Here is an 18,672-nt window from a genome sequence, read left to right as displayed (position 1 = left end):
CTCTGTGATGAAAGAATTTTGTGAAGAAGAGGGAATTATTCATGAGTTCTCTGCACCAAGAACTCCACAACAAAATGGTGTTGTTGAAAGGAAGAATAGAACTCTTATTGAGGCTGCAAGAACCATGATTAATGAAGCTCAACTTCCAACCTATTTTTGGGCTGAAGCTGTGAACACTGCTTGTTTCACTCAAAACATTTCACTAATTACCAAACCTCATAATCTAACTCCCTTTCAACTCTTCAAAGGAAAGAAGCCAACAATTAGCTTTCTTCATGTATTTGGATGCAAGTGTTATGTTCTAAGAAATCAAGGTGAAAATCTTGGAAAATTTGAGGCCAAGGCAGATGAAGCTATTTTTGTTGGATACTCTGATGGAAAATCATTTAGAGTGTATAATCTGAGAACCAACATTTTTATGGAATCAATCCATGTAGTTTTTGATGATAAGAAGATTCAAGGATTCTCAGATGAAGGATTTCATGATAATCTCAGATTTGAGAATGAAGGTGAAGGTGATCTGTATGATAGTGATGATGACTGTGATGACATTATTCAGAATGTTGGAATTAATCCTGGAACTAATGTTCCAACTGATGACTCTCTAGTGCAAGAAACAACTGCTATTGGAAATTCAACTGAAGCATCAGTTGAAACTACATTGGAGGGATCAGTTGAAACACCTCAAGGATCATCAGTTGAAAGAATGTCTCAAAGTTTCAATCAGTCTAGAAATAATGAGATGTCAAATTTAGGGGGAGCTTGATAAGTGGTATTTATACACACTTATAGGCCTTCATTTCCACTTAAATTGGTTGGTTGTACTTAAGTGTTTAGTGTCTTTTGATGTGTTTTAGTGTTTTTCTGTGCAAGTCACGAGTTGAGGTGATGAAGTGATTTTCTATCATTTTAGGTTGTTTTTGGTGCATTATTTGCAAGAATAGAGAATTGTGGATTCATCACGACTTGGGATTTTGTGGGTACATCTTCTACAAACCCTCACGAGAACACACTCGTCCACTAGAGCTATCTAGGGGTTTAAAGGGCTTGTTGCATATGCTAAATGCAACCGTGATCACCTACGGAAGTGGTACTAGAGCGAGGAAGGGCATGCACGCGAGAACGAGCTAAAAAACGAAGAAACGGGCTGCCAGTGGCAGACAGTAGCGCGCCCGCGCTAGATCTTAGCGCGCCCGCGCTAGCTACTGTCCCACTGGCGTGCCTGCGCTAGTTTAGCGCGGCCGCGCCCAGCAGAGCTGTTCCGGGCCGATTTTTGGAGCTTTTCTGATGGATTTTAGAAGCGGTCAAGGCCCGGTTGACTTGGTCAATGTATCTAATTTCTCATGTGTAAAAACCCTAGCCTCACTTGTATCGTAGAATCGTAATATAGTTTTATCAGTTTTTCTCTTGTAATCAAGCACATTATCAGTTTTGTAGTGGATCGTTCTTCGCGAGGAAGTGACAGTTTCGAGCGAGATCGTGAACATCAATTCTGTAACGTTGTGTTCTTTATTATTAATTCAAGCACTTTTATTCCGCTTAATTCTCGTCTTTTATTTATCATGTTTTCATTAGAACCCATGATGTCGATTAGTTCGATTATGAACTAACCGCCTTCATGGGATTCTAATGGATTTATCGATGTAGTCTAGTAACGAATATTCATTGCTTGATTTTGTGACGTACGTTGATTTCTTTGCATGCGCCGTGCCTATTCTTCTTAGAAGCGTAGCTAACTTCTAAGTTGTTTGTTAATTCTTTCTGAAGCGAGAGTGGATGATTGAATTTAGAACTATGCCATGTAAACATAGGATTATGTGAATGAATGATAGACTTGAACTATTTTTATCACCCTGTGTAATCACGATAGACGACCTGTTATTAAACCTCTCTGCTTACACTACCGCTATAGAGATATAGGGTCTGAGCTTTGTTGGTGTCCCTGAGATTTCTGTCTTAATTGCGGATTTTGATTGGTATGATATGTGTGCAACGAGAGTTGGCATGTATTACTTTCGTGTTGTCTGATTAGGATCAACAGTCACATGTTAATCAGTAATTTCAATTCTAGATGAATTCGATAATGAAGTTAGAATCCCATGTGTTTTCCTATTCTGATTTTGATTAGTAAATTTAGTTATTAGTATAAAAGAACACATCCTTGTTAATTGTCTTAGCAGTGAAAATTACTCATACATTGTTGCATAGGTGCGTATTCTTAATTCACCAGTCTCTGTGGGATCGAACTTAATATATTACTTGTGATCACGTGCGCTTGCGTGTAGATTTTTGCGAACAAGTTTTTGGCGCCGCTGCCGGGGAACTCGGTGTTAATTAATTAGTTTATGTACTTGTCATCAGTGTGCATTAAAATTCACTGACTAGGATTCTATTCTTTTCTCACTTTTCTTCTTTTCTTTATTTCAGGTACTTGGGTCGCGTTTATGCTAACATGTTCTAAAGCTCGTAAGGAAGCAATTGACTCATCTTCTTCTTCTTCTGATTCTGAAACAATGACAGAACCTGAAGCACAACCAGACAGTAAGGCATTGAAGGATTTCTCTATGCCAAAGATCGATGATATCCAGTCAAGCATTGTCAGGCCTGCAATCGCAGCCAAAGCCTTTGAAATCAAACCAGGAACTATTCAAATGGTCCAGAACTCGGTACAGTTTGGGGGTTCTCCTACTGAAGACCCTAATATGCATATACGTAATTTTATAGAGATCTGTGACACTTTCAAATTTAATGAAGTCTCTGATGATGCTGTGAAGCTAAGGCTTTTTCCATTTTCACTGAGAGATAAGGCTAAGGGATGGTTACATTCTTTACCATCTGGTTCTATTACTACATGGGAAGATCTAGCTCAGAAATTTCTCACTAAATTCTTCCCCATGGCAAAGACTGCTGCACTACGAAATGCTCTATCTCAATTCTCTCAACAATCAGGAGAAACATTCTGTGAAGCCTGGGAGCGATATAAGGAGATGCTAAGGAAGTGTCACCATCATGGCATGCCGGATTGGATGCAAATAAACTGTTTCTATAATGGTCATGGACCTCAATCCAGACCTATGCTTGATGCTGCTTCTGGAGGTGCGCTATGGGCTAAAAGTTATGAAAAAGCTTATGATCTTATTGAAATGATGGCTGCTAATGAATATCGGAACCCTACTCAAAGACTTACTCAAGGGAAGGTAGCCGGAGTTCTTGATCTTGACACGTCTACAGCTATTGCTGCTCAACTTAAGGCTCTCACGATGAAAGTCGATTCTCTGGCTAACCAAGGAATTCAACAGCCAATCTCAATTTGCGAATTATGTGCGGGTACTCACTCTACTGATCAGTGTGCCATTTCTAGTGAATCAGCACAATTTGTGAGCAACTTTCAGAGAGGTCAACAGCCTGCTCCAGCTACTTACCACCCTAACAACCGAAATCATCCGAATTTCAGCTGGAGTAATAATCAGGGTTATAATCAGCCTCAACAAGGATTTCAACAGGGACCTAAACAGTATAGTCAGGCTGGAACTTCACAACAGTATGCACCTAAACAGCCATATCACCCTCCGGGATTTCAGAATCATGGGCAATCAGCTAACGAAAGGTCTGACATGGAGGAACTAAGACTCATGTACAAGAGTCAGGCAGTAACTTTAAAAGCCTTGGAGACACAAGTCGGTCAGTTAGCTAATGCTTTATTAAGCAGACCACAGGGGAATCTCCCTAGTGATACAGAAGTACCAGGTAAGAGGGATCCTAAAGAGCAAGTCCAAGCCATTACGCTGAGATCTGGAAAAACTACAACAGGGCTAACCTCAACATTAGTACACGAACAGGATGATGAACCGCAAGAAAATCCAGCAGAACTTCCTTCGAACGTAAGTGACATAAGACCCAATGTTGAAATGGATAGAGCTATTCCTGCAGCTGCTACTATGCCAAAGCAAATATACCCACCACCTCCGTTTCCTAGGAGGTTGAAGAAACAACAGCTGGATAAGCAATTTGGTAAATTCCTTGAGGTTTTCAAAAAGCTTCACATCAACATTCCGTTTGCAGAAGCACTCGAGCAAATGCCTAGCTATGCCAGATTCATGAAGGGTATTCTTTCAAAAAAGCTAAAGCTCGAAGAATTAGAGACAGTGGCACTAACAGAGGAATGTAGTGCTGTACTTCAACAGAAATTACCACCTAAGCTGAAAGATCCGGGAAGCTTCACTATCCCTTGCACTATTGGAGAGTTCTCTTTTGATAAGTGTCTGTGCGACTTGGGAGCTAGCATCAATCTGATGCCTCTATCTATCTTCACACAACTTGGCCTGCCAGAGCTCAAGCCGACAAACATGTCTTTACAGCTGGCTGATCGTTCGATCACATATCCGAGGGGTATAATTGAAGATGTGCTGGTCAAGGTTGATAAATTAATATTTCCAGCCGACTTCGTGATTCTTGATTTTGAAGAAGACAAAAGAATTCCTATCATCTTGGGTAGACCCTTTTTAGCCACCGGGCAAACTTTGATCGATGTCCAAAAAGGGGAACTTACAATGAGAATACAAGATCAGACGGTCACGTTCAACGTATTCAATGCAATGAAATTACCAACTGATGAGGAATCTTGTTTCAGTATGGATGTACTTGATACTACGGCAGAAGCTAATAGCCAGCGGGTTTTACAGAATGATGTATTGGAAGCAATCCTTACCAATGATGAGGAATTGGACAGTGAAGAAGAATTGGAAGAACTCCATCATCTTAACTCATCACCTTGGCGAAGGAATTTTGAACCACCTGTCGAATCTCTTGGCTTGGAGGAACAAAAGGAAGATCATAAACCACTACAACCATCAGTGATCGAAGCACCTAAACTTGAACTTAAACCGCTACCGGATCACTTGAGGTATGCTTTTCTTGGTGAAGGTTCTACTCTTCCTGTTATTATTGCAGCTAACTTGTCAGGTGAGGAAGAGGAAAAACTTTTGAGGGTGCTAAGGGAATTCAAAACAGCAATTGGTTGGACTATAGCTGATATCAAGGGAATCAGTCCATCCTTTTGTCAACACAAAATTCTCATTGAAGAAGGAAGCAAACCTTCAGTGGAACAACAGAGAAGGTTAAATCCTACCATGAAGGAGGTTGTAAAGAAAGAGATTCTTAAATGGCTCGATGCAGGTATCATATATCCAATTTCAGATAGCTCATGGGTGAGTCCAGTACAATGTGTGCCTAAGAAAGGAGGCATGACAGTAGTAGCCAACGAAAAAGGGGAACTCATCTCAACTAGAACTGTCACTGGTTGGAGGATTTGCATGGACTACAGAAAGCTGAATTAAGCTACAAGGAAGGATCACTTCCCTCTGCCTTTTATTGATCAGATACTTGACAGGTTGGCTGGTCATGAATTCTATTGCCTGTTGGATGGGTATTCTGGCTATAATCAGATTGCTATTTCTCCGGAGGATCAAGAAAAGACAACCTTTACACATGCCCTTATGGTAAGAGTACCTTTTGGCTTATGCGGTGCACCAGCCACTTTTCAAAGGTGCATGATGGCAATATTCTCAGAGATGATCGGCATCAATGTGGAGGTATTCATGGATGATTTTTCTGTATTTGGAACATCTTATGACGAATGCCTCAGGAATCTGAGAATGGTTCTTAAGCGCTGTGTGGAAACTAATCTGATTCTTAATTGGGAAAAATGCCATTTCATGGTGCAAGAAGGAATCATATTGGGACATAAAGTATCTGCCAAGGGACTGGAAGTGGATAAAGCGAAGGTGGAAACAATTAAAAATCTTCCTCCACCACTCTCGGTTAAGGGCATCCGAAGCTTCCTTGGTCATGCAGGTTTCTATCGGAGATTCATCAAAGACTTCTCAAAAATTTCCAAACCTCTTTGCAATCTGTTAGAGAAAGACATTCCATTCAAATTTGATGAGGAGTGCTTGGAAGCATTTGAAATTTTGAAAAAGAAGTTGACATCAGCACCTATCATCACTGCACCTGATTGGAGTAAACCATTCGAATTGATGTGTGATGCCAGTGATTATGCTGTAGGAGCTGTACTGGGCCAGCGTACAGGTAATGTGTTTCATGTTATCTATTATGCCATCAAAACCTTAAATGATGCACAATTGAACTACACTACTACTGAAAAAGAACTTCTAGCTATTGTCTTTAGCTTTGAGAAGTTCAGGTCTTATCTTCTTGGAACAAAGGTAGTGGTATACACTGATCATGCAGCCATTCGGTATCTCATTTCAAAGAAGGATTCCAAACCAAGGCTAATTCGTTGGGTTCTATTACTCCAAGAATTTGATGTAGAAATTAAAGATCGGAAGGGCACAGAAAATCAGGTAGCGGATCATTTATCCCGACTAGAAGATCATAGCAAACAAACTACCGACAACACTTTAATTAATGAATTCTTCCCAGATGAACAGTTGTTTGGAGTTGAGGCCGAAGAGCCATGGTTTGCTGACATTGTAAATTATCTGGTGAGTAAGTCATTCCTCCAGAATTCTCTTATGCTCAACGCAAGAAATTCCTTCACGATGTGAAATGGTATATTTGGGATGAACCCTTTCTGTTTAAACAAGGAGTCGATCAGATTCTCAGACGGTGTATTCCTAATAATGAAGTTGAGGGAGTTTTGCGCGAGTGCCATTCCACTGGTTATGGGGGCCATTATAGCGGAGAGAAGACAGCAAAGAGGGTACTTCAAGCAGGTTTTTACTGGCCAACTCTGTTTAAAGATGCTCATCAATTTGTGTTGGGTTGCGATCGATGTCAACGTACAGGTAATATATCTAGGAGGAATGAAATGCCTCTTAAAATGCTTTTGGAAGTCGAAATATTTGATGTTTGGGGTATTGACTTTATGGGACCGTTCGTTTCGTCTTGCAACAACCAGTATATTCTATTAGCAGTTGATTACGTGTCTAAATGGGTGGAGGGGAAAGCCTTACCTACAAATGATGCTAAGGTGGTCGTGCAATTTCTACAAAAACAAATCTTTACCCGTTTCGGAGTCCCTAGAGTCATTATCAGTGATGAAGGCTCTCATTTCTGCAATCGGAAATTCACAACCTTGATGACGAGGTATAATATCAATCATCGGGTTGCTACTGCTTATCATCCTCAAACGAATGGTCAAGCTGAAGTGTCTAACAGAGAGATCAAACGCATATTAGAGAAGGTGGTTAACCCTTCTAGGAAAGACTGGTCCTTGCGATTAGACGAGGCTGCTTGGGCTTATCGAACAGCTTACAAAACACCGTTGGGTACTTCTCCATTTCAGTTAGTGTTTGGGAAAGCTTGTCACTTACCAGTAGAATTGGAACATAAAGCTTATTGGGCACTAAAGAAGTTGAATTTCGACTTACAATTAGCTGGAGAGAAACGCATGATTCAACTCAATGAGTTGGAGGAGTTCCGCCTCCGTGCTTATGAAAATAACAAACTCTACAAAGAGAAGGTGAAAAGGTTGCATGATCAGCGGTTGATACAAAAATCTTTTGTGGTAGGACAATTGGTTCTATTGTATAACTCTCGGTTGAAGCTGTTTCCAGGGAAACTCAAGTCACGCTGGTCGGGACCGTTTACAGTCAAGACGGTATTCCCCCACGGTGCGGTAGAAATCTATGCCAAATCACCGGATGAATCATTTAAGGTTAACGGTCAACGGTTGAAGCCTTACTTTGGCGGAAATGTGAATCGTGAGGTACAAACCACGATTTTTCAATCGGAATCGGATTAATTCTGGACTTCACGTCGAGCTAACGACGTTAAACAAGCGCTTCGTGGGAGGCAACCCGCGCATAGGAACCATGTTGTACCGTTGTAAACCTCAAAAACGCAAAAAACGAGAAAACTCGGCCCTGGGTGGCAGACACTAGCGCGCCCGCGCTAGTGTCCAGCGCACCCGCGCTAAGTTGCTCAGCGCGCCCGCGCTGCACTTAGCGCGCCCGCGCTACTGTCTGCCCAGAAGCCCGATTTTCTCCCAAAAATATTTTATTTTCCGTTTTTAAAAGCCCACAATCCTAATTTTGCATGCCTAGCCCGAAATATATCCTCCATAACCCTAACTCAGCTCTCAAAATCCTATATAAACACAAAATCCATCTCCAATTCCTATTCTAATTCTATAAACCCTACTTATATATATACACCTCCATACACACAACCACCATCAAATCTCTCAAACCCACTACACACAAATCTCTTGCAACTCTAGATCTCTATCAATGGCACCCAAAAGAGCCCGAAGAACACAAGGACCAAGCACCCAAGCCCCTACATCTAGCGATTCTTCCTCGATGGGTGAGGTTGAATTCACCTCCGATGGTGCACGAACCGATTTTCAACGGCTTATGAATAAGTCGATAGTCAAGGAGAGAGTATTCCTACCCACAGCAGAAGATGGTGAGCTCTTAAGCATGATTCAAGAAAGGGGATGGGAGTCTTTTTGCGAGGCTCCGGAGGCGGTTCCCTTGGCTATTATTCGCGAGTTCTATGCTAATGCCAAGGAGAATCGCGATGGTTTCACGGTGGTGCGAGGCACCCGGGTGGAGTATAGCGCGGAGGCGATCCGTAGAGTGATTGGGGGGCGTGCCAAGCGCCGTAATGAAGAAGATTGGGTTGTAGAGAGGATTGGGCGTGCCAAACGCCGGTTTGATGAGGATCCGATTGATCTTGATAGGTTGGTGTATGACATGTGCGTGCCGGATACGAGTTGGAAGATGACGGCACCTCCTTTGCCGGCACATGTTTCTTTTCCAGCAGCCGCTTTGAACCGGTATGCGAAGGCGTGGAACGCCTTCATCTGTGCTAATATCATGCCATCTTCACATGGGCATGAGGTGACGGTGGATAGAGCTATTCTGCTCTTTGGGATTGTCTCAGACAAGTATATTGATCTGGGACATGTGATTCATCAGGGGATTCTGAGGTTCTTACAAGGAGGAACCACTGGTGCCATTCCGTATGGCACAATTGTTACAAAGCTATGTCGAGCAAGCGGTGTTCGTTGGCCAGCCAACGAGCAATTACAGTTACCAGCAGCACCGCTTGATCATTCGGCGATCAGCCGGATGGCGGAGTGGGAAGGAGGAGTTCCCCACCCTCGAGGCCTCGGGTACATATATGATGAGATGCCAGGGGGACGCTCAGGGTTCATTAGGAGGGAGCGTACTAGAGCTTCTGGAGCTGGTACTTCTCAGACGGAGTGGAGCTCCGAATCGATGGGAGATGTTCATTATCGTCGGCTAGCGAGACGGATGGACACCATGCATGACATCCACCAGAGGTTTGCGTTTGACTTGACACAAGCTCTTGGTAATGCTTTTCAGGCGCAGGGGGTCACGGTTCAGTGGCCAGTATTCGGAGCAGGGATGCAGTATCCTCCACCTGATTCACCTCCAGCAGAGGAGGGGGAGGACTCGGACTCCGAGTAGGTATGTGGGTGCTCTAGCCTTTTTACCGCTTTCAATGAGGACATTGAAAATTTTAAGTTTGGGGGTGGTAATCTAAGGAAGAGCATGTTATTGTAATTTTGTTTATTATATATTGCATGTGTTAGTTAGTTCATGTAGTTCACGTTTTTTATTTTTTTATTTTTCTCACGTTTTTTTTTTATTTTTCGCAATTTTTTTTTATTTTACATGTTTAGTAGTAATTGTCGTAGTTAGTATCACGAGCATTTGCATGAATTATGAAGTTAAGCCAAGTTAATTGCCTATGATGAGTTATGTGCGTAGTTCTTGATTAGTAATTTCAATTGCAATGCTAGGTTAGTACTTGGAAATTGCTTGTGTTGGAAATTGTAATTCACATATGTTCTTGAGATAGGATTTAGACGAAATCCTTGAATTCTAGGATTGAATTGAGCACCCTTCAGCTTAGGTCTGTAAATCTTAAGTTTGGGGGAACTGAGGAGTAGATATACCTTTCTAGAAAAAAATATAGAAAAAAAAGAAAAAAAAAAGAAATAGTAGTAAATAAAATTCACTAGAAAAATAAGTGGTAGAATTAACTAGGTTGAGCTCATTAGTACTCGAGTAATTAAGTCTGAGGGGACTTTGTGCCTAACAACCTAAAGCCCTTCGTGGTTTGGGATTGTTGACCCAACACTCGCTACATGGGTACTAGTGCATAAATCTTTAGGGATCTCAACCATTGCACGGTTAAATAAACCACTAGAATAGAGTGAATAATTGGTGTGTGAAGTCTTGTGGTGTTCGTAACGCATTTACACTGCGAAGCGCTCTGACCTTAGACCGAGCAATTAATCACCAATAAAAAGAAAAAAAAATATAGTGAATAAAATAGAAGGGTGTGGACATTCTTTGGGACTTGGCTTTTAGTTGGACTTGAGTGACGGGGTGTTAGTTCTAAACTTTTACGATTCTTGATTGGGATTCTGTGGGAGTAGTAGTTTTTGTCTTGTCTCAATAAAAGAGCATGCTTGCACACACTGGCACTCCACACTTGTAAATAGAAGAGTAATTGACTTAGTAGCGAGAGAAGTGAAATGCGAGAACATTAGCACAATCTGAGGTATTATAATTGGCAAGGCAAATACTTCATAGTTTACTTATTCATCACGTAGTTGCATTCATGCATTGCATTGTATTATTGTATAGTGTCGTTGACGCTTGAGGACAAGCATCAGTTTAAGTTTGGGGGTGTGATAAGTGGTATTTATACACACTTATAGGCCTTCATTTCCACTTAAATTGGTTGGTTGTACTTAAGTGTTTAGTGTCTTTTGATGTGTTTTTAGTGTTTTTCTGTGCAGGTCACGAGTTGAGGTGATGAAGTGATTTTCTATCATTTTAGGTTGTTTTTGGTGCATTATTTGCAAGAATAGAGAATTGTGGATTCATCACGACTTGGGATTTTGTGGGTACATCTTCTACAAACCCTCACGAGAACACACTCGTCCACTAGAGCTATCTAGGGGTTTAAAGGGCTTGTTGCATATGCTAAATGCAACCGTGATCACCTACGGAAGTGGTACTAGAGCGAGTAAGGGCATGCACGCGAGAACGAGCTAAAAAACGAAGAAACGGGCTGCCAGTGGCAGACAGTAGCGCGCCCGCGCTAGATCTTAGCGCGCCCGCGCTAGCTACTGTCCCACTGGCGTGCCTGCGCTAGTTTAGCGCGGCCGCGCCCAGCAGAGCTGTTCCGGGCCGATTTTTGGAGCTTTTCTGATGGATTTTAGAAGCGGTCAAGGCCCGGTTGACTTGGTCAATGTATCTAATTTCTCATGTGTAAAAACCCTAGCCTCACTTGTATCGTAGAATCGTAATATAGTTTTATCAGTTTTTCTCTTGTAATCAAGCACATTATCAGTTTTGTAGTGGATCGTTCTTCGCGAGGAAGTGACAGTTTCGAGCGAGATCGTGATCAACATCAATTATGTAACGTTGTGTTCTTTATTATTAATTCAAGCACTTTTATTCCGCTTAATTCTCGTCTTTTATTTATCATGTTTTCATTAGAACCCATGATGTCGATTAGTTCGATTATGAACTAACCGCCTTCATGGGATTCTAATGGATTTATCGATGTAGTCTAGTAACGAATATTCATTGCTTGATTTTGTGACGTACGTTGATTTCTTTGCATGCGCCGTGCCTATTCTTCTTAGAAGCGTAGCTAACTTCTAAGTTGTTTGTTAATTCTTTCTGAAGCGAGAGTGGATGATTGAATTTAGAACTATGCCATGTAAACATAGGATTATGTGAATGAATCATAATTTGTGATAGACTTGAACTATTTTTATCACCCTGTGTAATCACGATAGACGACCTGTTATTAAACCTCTCTGCTTACACTACCGCTATAGAGATATAGGGTCTGAGCTTTGTTGGTGTCCCTGAGATTTCTGTCTTAATTGCGGATTTTGATTGGTATGATATGTGTGCAACGAGAGTTGGCATGTATTACTTTCGTGTTGTCTGATTAGGATCAACAGTCACATGTTAATCAGTAATTTCAATTCTAGATGAATTCGATAATGAAGTTAGAATCCCATGTGTTTTCCTATTCTGATTTTGATTAGTAAATTTAGTTATTAGTATAAAAGAACACATCCTTGTTAATTGTCTTAGCAGAGAAAATTACTCATACATTGTTGCATAGGTGCGTATTCTTAATTCACCAGTCTCTGTGGGATCGAACTTAATATATTACTTGTGATCACGTGCGCTTGCGTGTAGATTTTTGCGAACAGAGCTTTCCAACATGGAAACCTGAACTTCAATAATGAAGCCACATCATCAAGACAATCACTTCCACCACAAAGAAAGTGGACAAGGGATCACCCTTTTGAGCTAATTATTGGAGATGCAAATGCATCTGTACAAACAAGAAGAGCAACTCAAGATGAGTGTTTGTACAGTGCATTCCTTTCACAGGATGAACCTAAAGTCATAGAAGATGCTCTCAATGATGCTGATTGGGTTCTTGCTATGCAAGAAGAATTAAATCAATTTAAGAGAAACAATGTATGGAAGCTGGTACCCAAACCTAAAAACAGAACAATTGTAGGAACAAGGTGGGTATTCAGAAACAAGGTGGATGAGAATGGAGTTGTCACCAGGAACAAGGCAAGGCTTGTTGCTAAAGGATACTCTCAATCTGAAGGAATTGATTTTGATGGGACCTTTGCACCAGTTGCAAGACTAGAAGCAATAAGAATCTTCCTGGCCTATGCTGCTCATGTAAACTTTAAAGTTTATCAAATGGATGTCAAGAGTGCTTTTCTAAATGGTGAACTGGAAGAGGAGGTATATGTCAGTCAGCCTCCTGGTTTTGAAGATCCAGAATTTCCAGAGTATGTTTACTTTTTATTAAAAGCACTCTATGGACTAAAGCAAGCACCAAGGGCATGGTATGACACTCTGTCTCAATTCTTGTTAGATAATCATTTTTCCAGAGGAACTGTGGATAAAACACTATTTTACAGAAATGTAAATGGTGCCTTTATTCTGGTTCAAATTTATGTAGATGATATAATTTTTGGTTCTACAGATGAGAAACTTTGCAAGAAGTTTGCTAATCTAATGAAAAGTCAGTATGAAATGAGCATGATGGGAGAGCTCACCTACTTTCTTGGTTTACAAGTTAAACAAGTAAAAGAAGGTATATTCATAAATCAAACTAAGTACATCTATGATCTACTTAAAAAGTTTGATTTATTGGATTGCAAAGAAGCTAAGACTCCCATGCCAACAGCCACCAAATTAGAGTTAAGTCCTAATGAGAAATCTGTGGACATCTCTAATTATAGAGGCATGGTTGGTTCTCTTTTATATTTGACAGCTAGTAGACCAGATATTATGTTTTCTACATGCCTCTGTGCTAGATTTCAATCTGATCCTAAAGAATCACATCTTATTGCTATAAAAAGAATATTCAGATTTCTTAAGGGAACACCAAATCTTGGTATTTGGTACCCTAAAGACTCTGGATTTGATCTAATTGGATATTCAGATGCTGATTTTGCAGGATGCAAAATTGATAGAAAAAGTACAACAGGCACCTGTCAATTTCTTGGTGACAGATTGATTTCTTGGTTTAGCAAAAAGCAAAATTCTGTATCAACCTCTACAGCTAAGGCTGAGTACATTGCAGCTGGAAGCTGTTGTGCACAATTATTGTGGATGAGAAATCAATTACTTGATTATGGATTAAATCTCTCAAAAATCCCAATATTTTGTGACAACACCAGTGCTATTGCTATAACTGAAAATCCAGTACAACACTCAAGAACCAAGCACATTGACATCAAATACCACTTCATAAGAGAACATGTGATGGCTGGTACTGTTGAAATGCATTTTGTTCCAAGTGAAGAACAGATTGCAGATATTTTCACAAAGCCTCTTGATGAATCCACATTCACAAGGTTGGTAAGTAAATTAGGTATGTTAAATTTCTCCTAATTTAGAGTGAATTTTTCTGTAATTTGGCAGCCAGAATTTGATTAATTTTGATTTATCAAAATTGAATTAGTTATAATTCTGGATAAAGTCTATAATATTTCAACTGATGAACTAGTGAAATTGTTTCAACTGATGTTTGAAACAATATCCTCTTGTTTTGTTTTTCATTCAACTGATGACACCAGTTGAAGACACTTTCAACTGATCTTCATCAGTTGAATAGGAAGTTTAAAGAGGCGCTTATTCCATTCGTTGAAAGCATTATCAGATCTGAGCCGTTGAAATTTCTTTTGTCTCTCTCCTACTTTATACACACGATCGTGTGTGTAATTTTTGTAGAGTTCAATAAGAGTAATTTATTCTCAACGGTAATTTCTCAGCCAATCACAACAATTTTCTGAGAAAGTATTTAAGTGTTTTAATTTATTTTCATTTATTTTCATCTCACTCTTTCGAATTCTTAAAGCTCTCTTCTCTCTCTGTGCAAAAGCAAGCTCTAATTTTTCTTCAAGCTTTCTCTGTAACTGCAATGGCACCAATGAAGAAGTATACTGCACCAAGTGGGTTCATTTATGAGAAGAACAACTTCGCATCATTTGTGGATACCAAGGCAGTAGAGGAGAAGGAGTATCACAAGATGATGGAGTTCATCAAATCAAGCCAGCTCTCTTATGCTATGCTTGAAGCTCCTACCATCTACCATGAAATAGTGGAGGAGATGTGGACCTCTGCAGAGTTTAATAGTGAGAATGAAACTCTAACCTACTCTATTAATAATGAAACTCATTCTGTTAATGCTGATGTTATGAAAGCATGCTTTAAGATTCCTGAAGACACTGTTTTATCTTTGCCTAGTGATGTTCAGTTGGTTAATTTACTTTATGCCATGAATTATGTTTTGCCAACTGATGCCTTAGGTAAAATAGAAAGAAGAGGTCTTAGGAGAGAATGGAGTTATTTGTGTGATGCTTTTATTAAGGCATTTTCTGGTAAAATTAGTAACTTCAATGCTCTTACTTCCCAGATTCTACAAATGCTTTACATGTACCTGACTAATGAATATTTCAACTTTGGTGGTTTGATGATCCAAGAAATTGGGGAGAAACTAGGTGATAAAACTGGTAGACCTAGGAATATTTATTATGTTAGATTTCTCATGATGCTAGCTAATCATCTTAATGAAAAGCTAGTTATCACTAACAAGGAAGCCAAGCTTCCCAGTTTTGTGCAGGAAAAGAGAGTCTTTAAAGACCTCTTTAGGATGAATCTATACCCCTCCTTGGAGGTGGTGTACCTGCCAATAATGGAGGCTGGAAAGGAAAAAGAGGTACATGGCTTTCCTACTACTCTTTCTCAACCCTCACCTTCTTTGCTTTCTGCCATCAGGGCTGTTGAAGAGACCCATCAACAGTCCACACAAGTGGCAAAACCTTCTAAAACCAAATCTTCTAAACCAACCTCAGATGCCTCCCAAAAGGTATCTGTTGTAAAATTCAAGAAACACAAACCTGAGGGGAGTGTGATTGGAGGTTGTGAGGGGGAGGGAAAGGGTGAACATAAAAGAAGCCCTAAGAACAAGGATGGAGAGGTGAGTGTTGACCAGCCTGGCCACTCTGCAGTCTCCCAAAAGACTGTAGATGTTAATATGGAAATAAACACATCCCTAGCAGCATCCTCCCAAAAGGATGTTGCTATTGAAAATAGTCCCCAACCAGGGACACAGCTAAAAAGGGGAGGGACACCACTTCTTCACCAATCAAAGCTTATGGGAGAAAGAAGATGAGAAGTGACAAACTTAAGCACTCTGCACACACACAGGCATCCATTCTGGATTTTATGCCTGTAATTTCTCAAAGTCAGATTGATGTGACTCCAATAAATGTGGAGTCACAGCCCCCTTCTTCATCTCAACAAATCACCCATATTTATGATCTTACCATCTCTACTACTCAAACACAATCCCCAACCTCTTCTGTGGATGTGGAATTAATTCACACCACACTTGTAAATTCTCCATCTTTGGATTTCATGGAGAAGCCCCCCTCTGAGATTGATCATCATCATTTTGATGATTTGTTGGATCTTTCTCTTCCACTTCCTTCTTCTGTGACAGTGTGTTCAGTGGATTTTCCTTTAAAATCAATCACCACAGACTCAACTATCACAGCCTCCAAACATATTTCTTCATTTTCTTCAACTGATCTCCTTCATCAGTTGAATAGTGTTTGTCCTTCAACTGATCTGCTTAACAGCTCTCATCAGTTGAATGCCTCCTCTACTCATGTTTCAACTGATGTCCCTCATCAGTTGACAACTGCTGCTACTTCAATTAATTTACCTCTTTCTACAGCAGTTGATCACATGGTAGCACAAACACTTCTAGGATTGAGTGGAGTGAGCTATGGAGTGGAGAGGCAGCCTAGTGAGCTGGCAAAAGGAGAGGGTGTGGAGAGTCTGGCATTTTCTTCTAGCCAGGAAAAAGGAGAGGATAAGAGTGACCCTTTAGTAAGGGTAAGTGAGGGAGAGGTAAGTGGTGTGGTGAGCCAAGGGGAGCCCTTGATGCAAGAAAAGAGAGAAATTGAGAGAAATGCAGGTGTCAATGAAGGGTTTAGTGAACAAGATTTTCAAGCTGAATACAGATCCATATTGGATAGTGTTTCACTAGACCCTGAGACTTTTACTCATGGGATGTCTTCTATTCAAGACTTTGCCAGATTGGATAATCAAGCAGCTGAGAGGCACCTCAATCTAATTCACACTACATCTTCTATGCTTAGAGCAAAGGAGGCACTTACAGCTCTGCCTGCCAATGCTGGAGATGATTTTCATTATGATGATAGTGATGAAGACCTCAATGATGCTCTTGAGGAATCTCTTGTTGAACAACCTACAACTTCTCTACCTTCATGGCTCTCCATGCAGTCTGCCAATGCAATTGTTGTTAGCATGGAGCTGCAAAGGCAAGTTTCCACCATTCTTCAACCACAATCTGGAAGCTCATCCTCCCCTCCAACCATCTCTGCCACTATTGCCAGTCAGGCTCTAGACAACCTCAAGCTTCACAAATATCAATCTCTCCATTTTCAGCATGAAATAGAGCATCTAAATTCTCTCATTGCCTCTGTTAAGACTGATCTGACCAAGCAAATTGATGAAAAGCTTCCAGCTAAAGTCAAATCAGCTCTTTCTGAATCTGAGCAAAAGCAACTCCAATTGGAAAAGCAAGTGGAAGTTCTGGAAGGAAATGTCCATATCTTAAACTCTGTTAGGTCCAAAGTATAGTAGAAGGGGGGGTTGAATACGATACTCACTACAATTTAAAATTCTTTCGAATCTTGCGGATAAAAAAATTGCAGTCCTGTAATGGGTTTCGTGTTCCAGATATTTATTGGGTCGATTTCTGAGGATATGAAAATATTAAACCAACACACAATATTTTCCAAGGTATATCTGTATATTGATAAATACCTCGAAGGGTGCTATAAATCCAAACCCGAAGGTTGGCTACAATGGCTACTACTACGTACACTCACAAACCCTAGCTTCTAAATATATATATATTACAAAACTAAGCTATGATTTATTTGTGTGTAGTAGTGTGCAAGGCACAAAGCCATTCCACCATAAAGGTGGTGGAGAGTGTTACAAATGATAACAAAATCCATGGGTATTTATAGACTTTTTCATAAACTAACCATGGTTAACGAGTTCGTCCTGGACGACTTGAGTTCGTCCTGGACGGATTCAGATATCCAAAATAAATCTAACTCCTATGAACACAAGAGATTGGCGCCACTTTCATATACATATATGTATAAATATATGTATAGCTAAGTTGCGCTCTATATATACTTATATGTATATTCCTTATATGTATATTCCAGTGACTTCACTTGTGAGAGTCAAACTTGGCGCCCACCAGGTCAAAGTTTGCGCTAGTAACTCCCCCTGTAGCAAGACTTGAACAATTTTCAGAATACACAACCTTGCGCTACAGAGAGGATGACATGGAGTCGCAACATTTGACTTGGTCAAATGTTGCGCTCCAAGTGGAGTTGCTCAACTGTTGTACTCTCAGCTTAACTTAGAAATATTTGAAGTTTCTTGAACTTGCGCCGTGCTCTACAGTGTGCACTGTTATCTCTCCTGAAGTTGTGCTTCTCCAGTAAAGTCATGGACTTAGAAATATTCTAGGCAAGGAAGAACTTGCGCAGGAGTATACACCAGGAAGAAGAGAGAAGTTCTCATGAAACCCTAGTTGCACATGCAAACCCTAGAGTGCCCTTGACACTTGACATCATCACATGCATGCATAATATATATAATATAATATATTATGTTGTTATTATATTAATAAATAAAAGTATATATAAATATATATACACATATATATTTTATTTATATGAACATATAATAATATATGTACATATATTTAAATATATTCTCATATATTTAAATATATATAATATATAATTATATGTAAATGCAAATGTAAATATATATATAAATATATATATAGAGAGATATATATAGTTATTTATAAATATAAATATAAACATAAATATATATAAAGAAAAGTATATATAAATATATACATATATATGATATTTATATAAACATATAGTAACATATATATACACATATATTTAAATATATTCTCATATATTTAAATATATATAATATACATATAACTATGTGTAAATATAAATATAAA

At 39.8% G+C, this 18,672-nt stretch overlaps 1 non-coding gene across 1 annotated transcript; it reads right to left on the bottom strand.

Moving 5' to 3' along the window:
* Positions 1–2,909: 2,909 nt before the first annotated feature.
* On the bottom strand, positions 2,910–3,016 carry LOC135149811 (small nucleolar RNA R71). Its single transcript, XR_010288026.1, has one exon. It is a non-coding gene; the product is annotated as a small nucleolar RNA R71 (small nucleolar RNA).
* Positions 3,017–18,672: the final 15,656 nt, after the last annotated feature.

Source organism: Daucus carota, chromosome 9 (genome assembly GCF_001625215.2).
Source record: "Daucus carota subsp. sativus chromosome 9, DH1 v3.0, whole genome shotgun sequence".
NCBI lineage: Eukaryota > Viridiplantae > Streptophyta > Magnoliopsida > Apiales > Apiaceae > Daucus > Daucus carota.
Note: the sequence above shows the minus strand (reverse complement) of the source record. Positions and strands in the feature narration are given on the sequence as shown.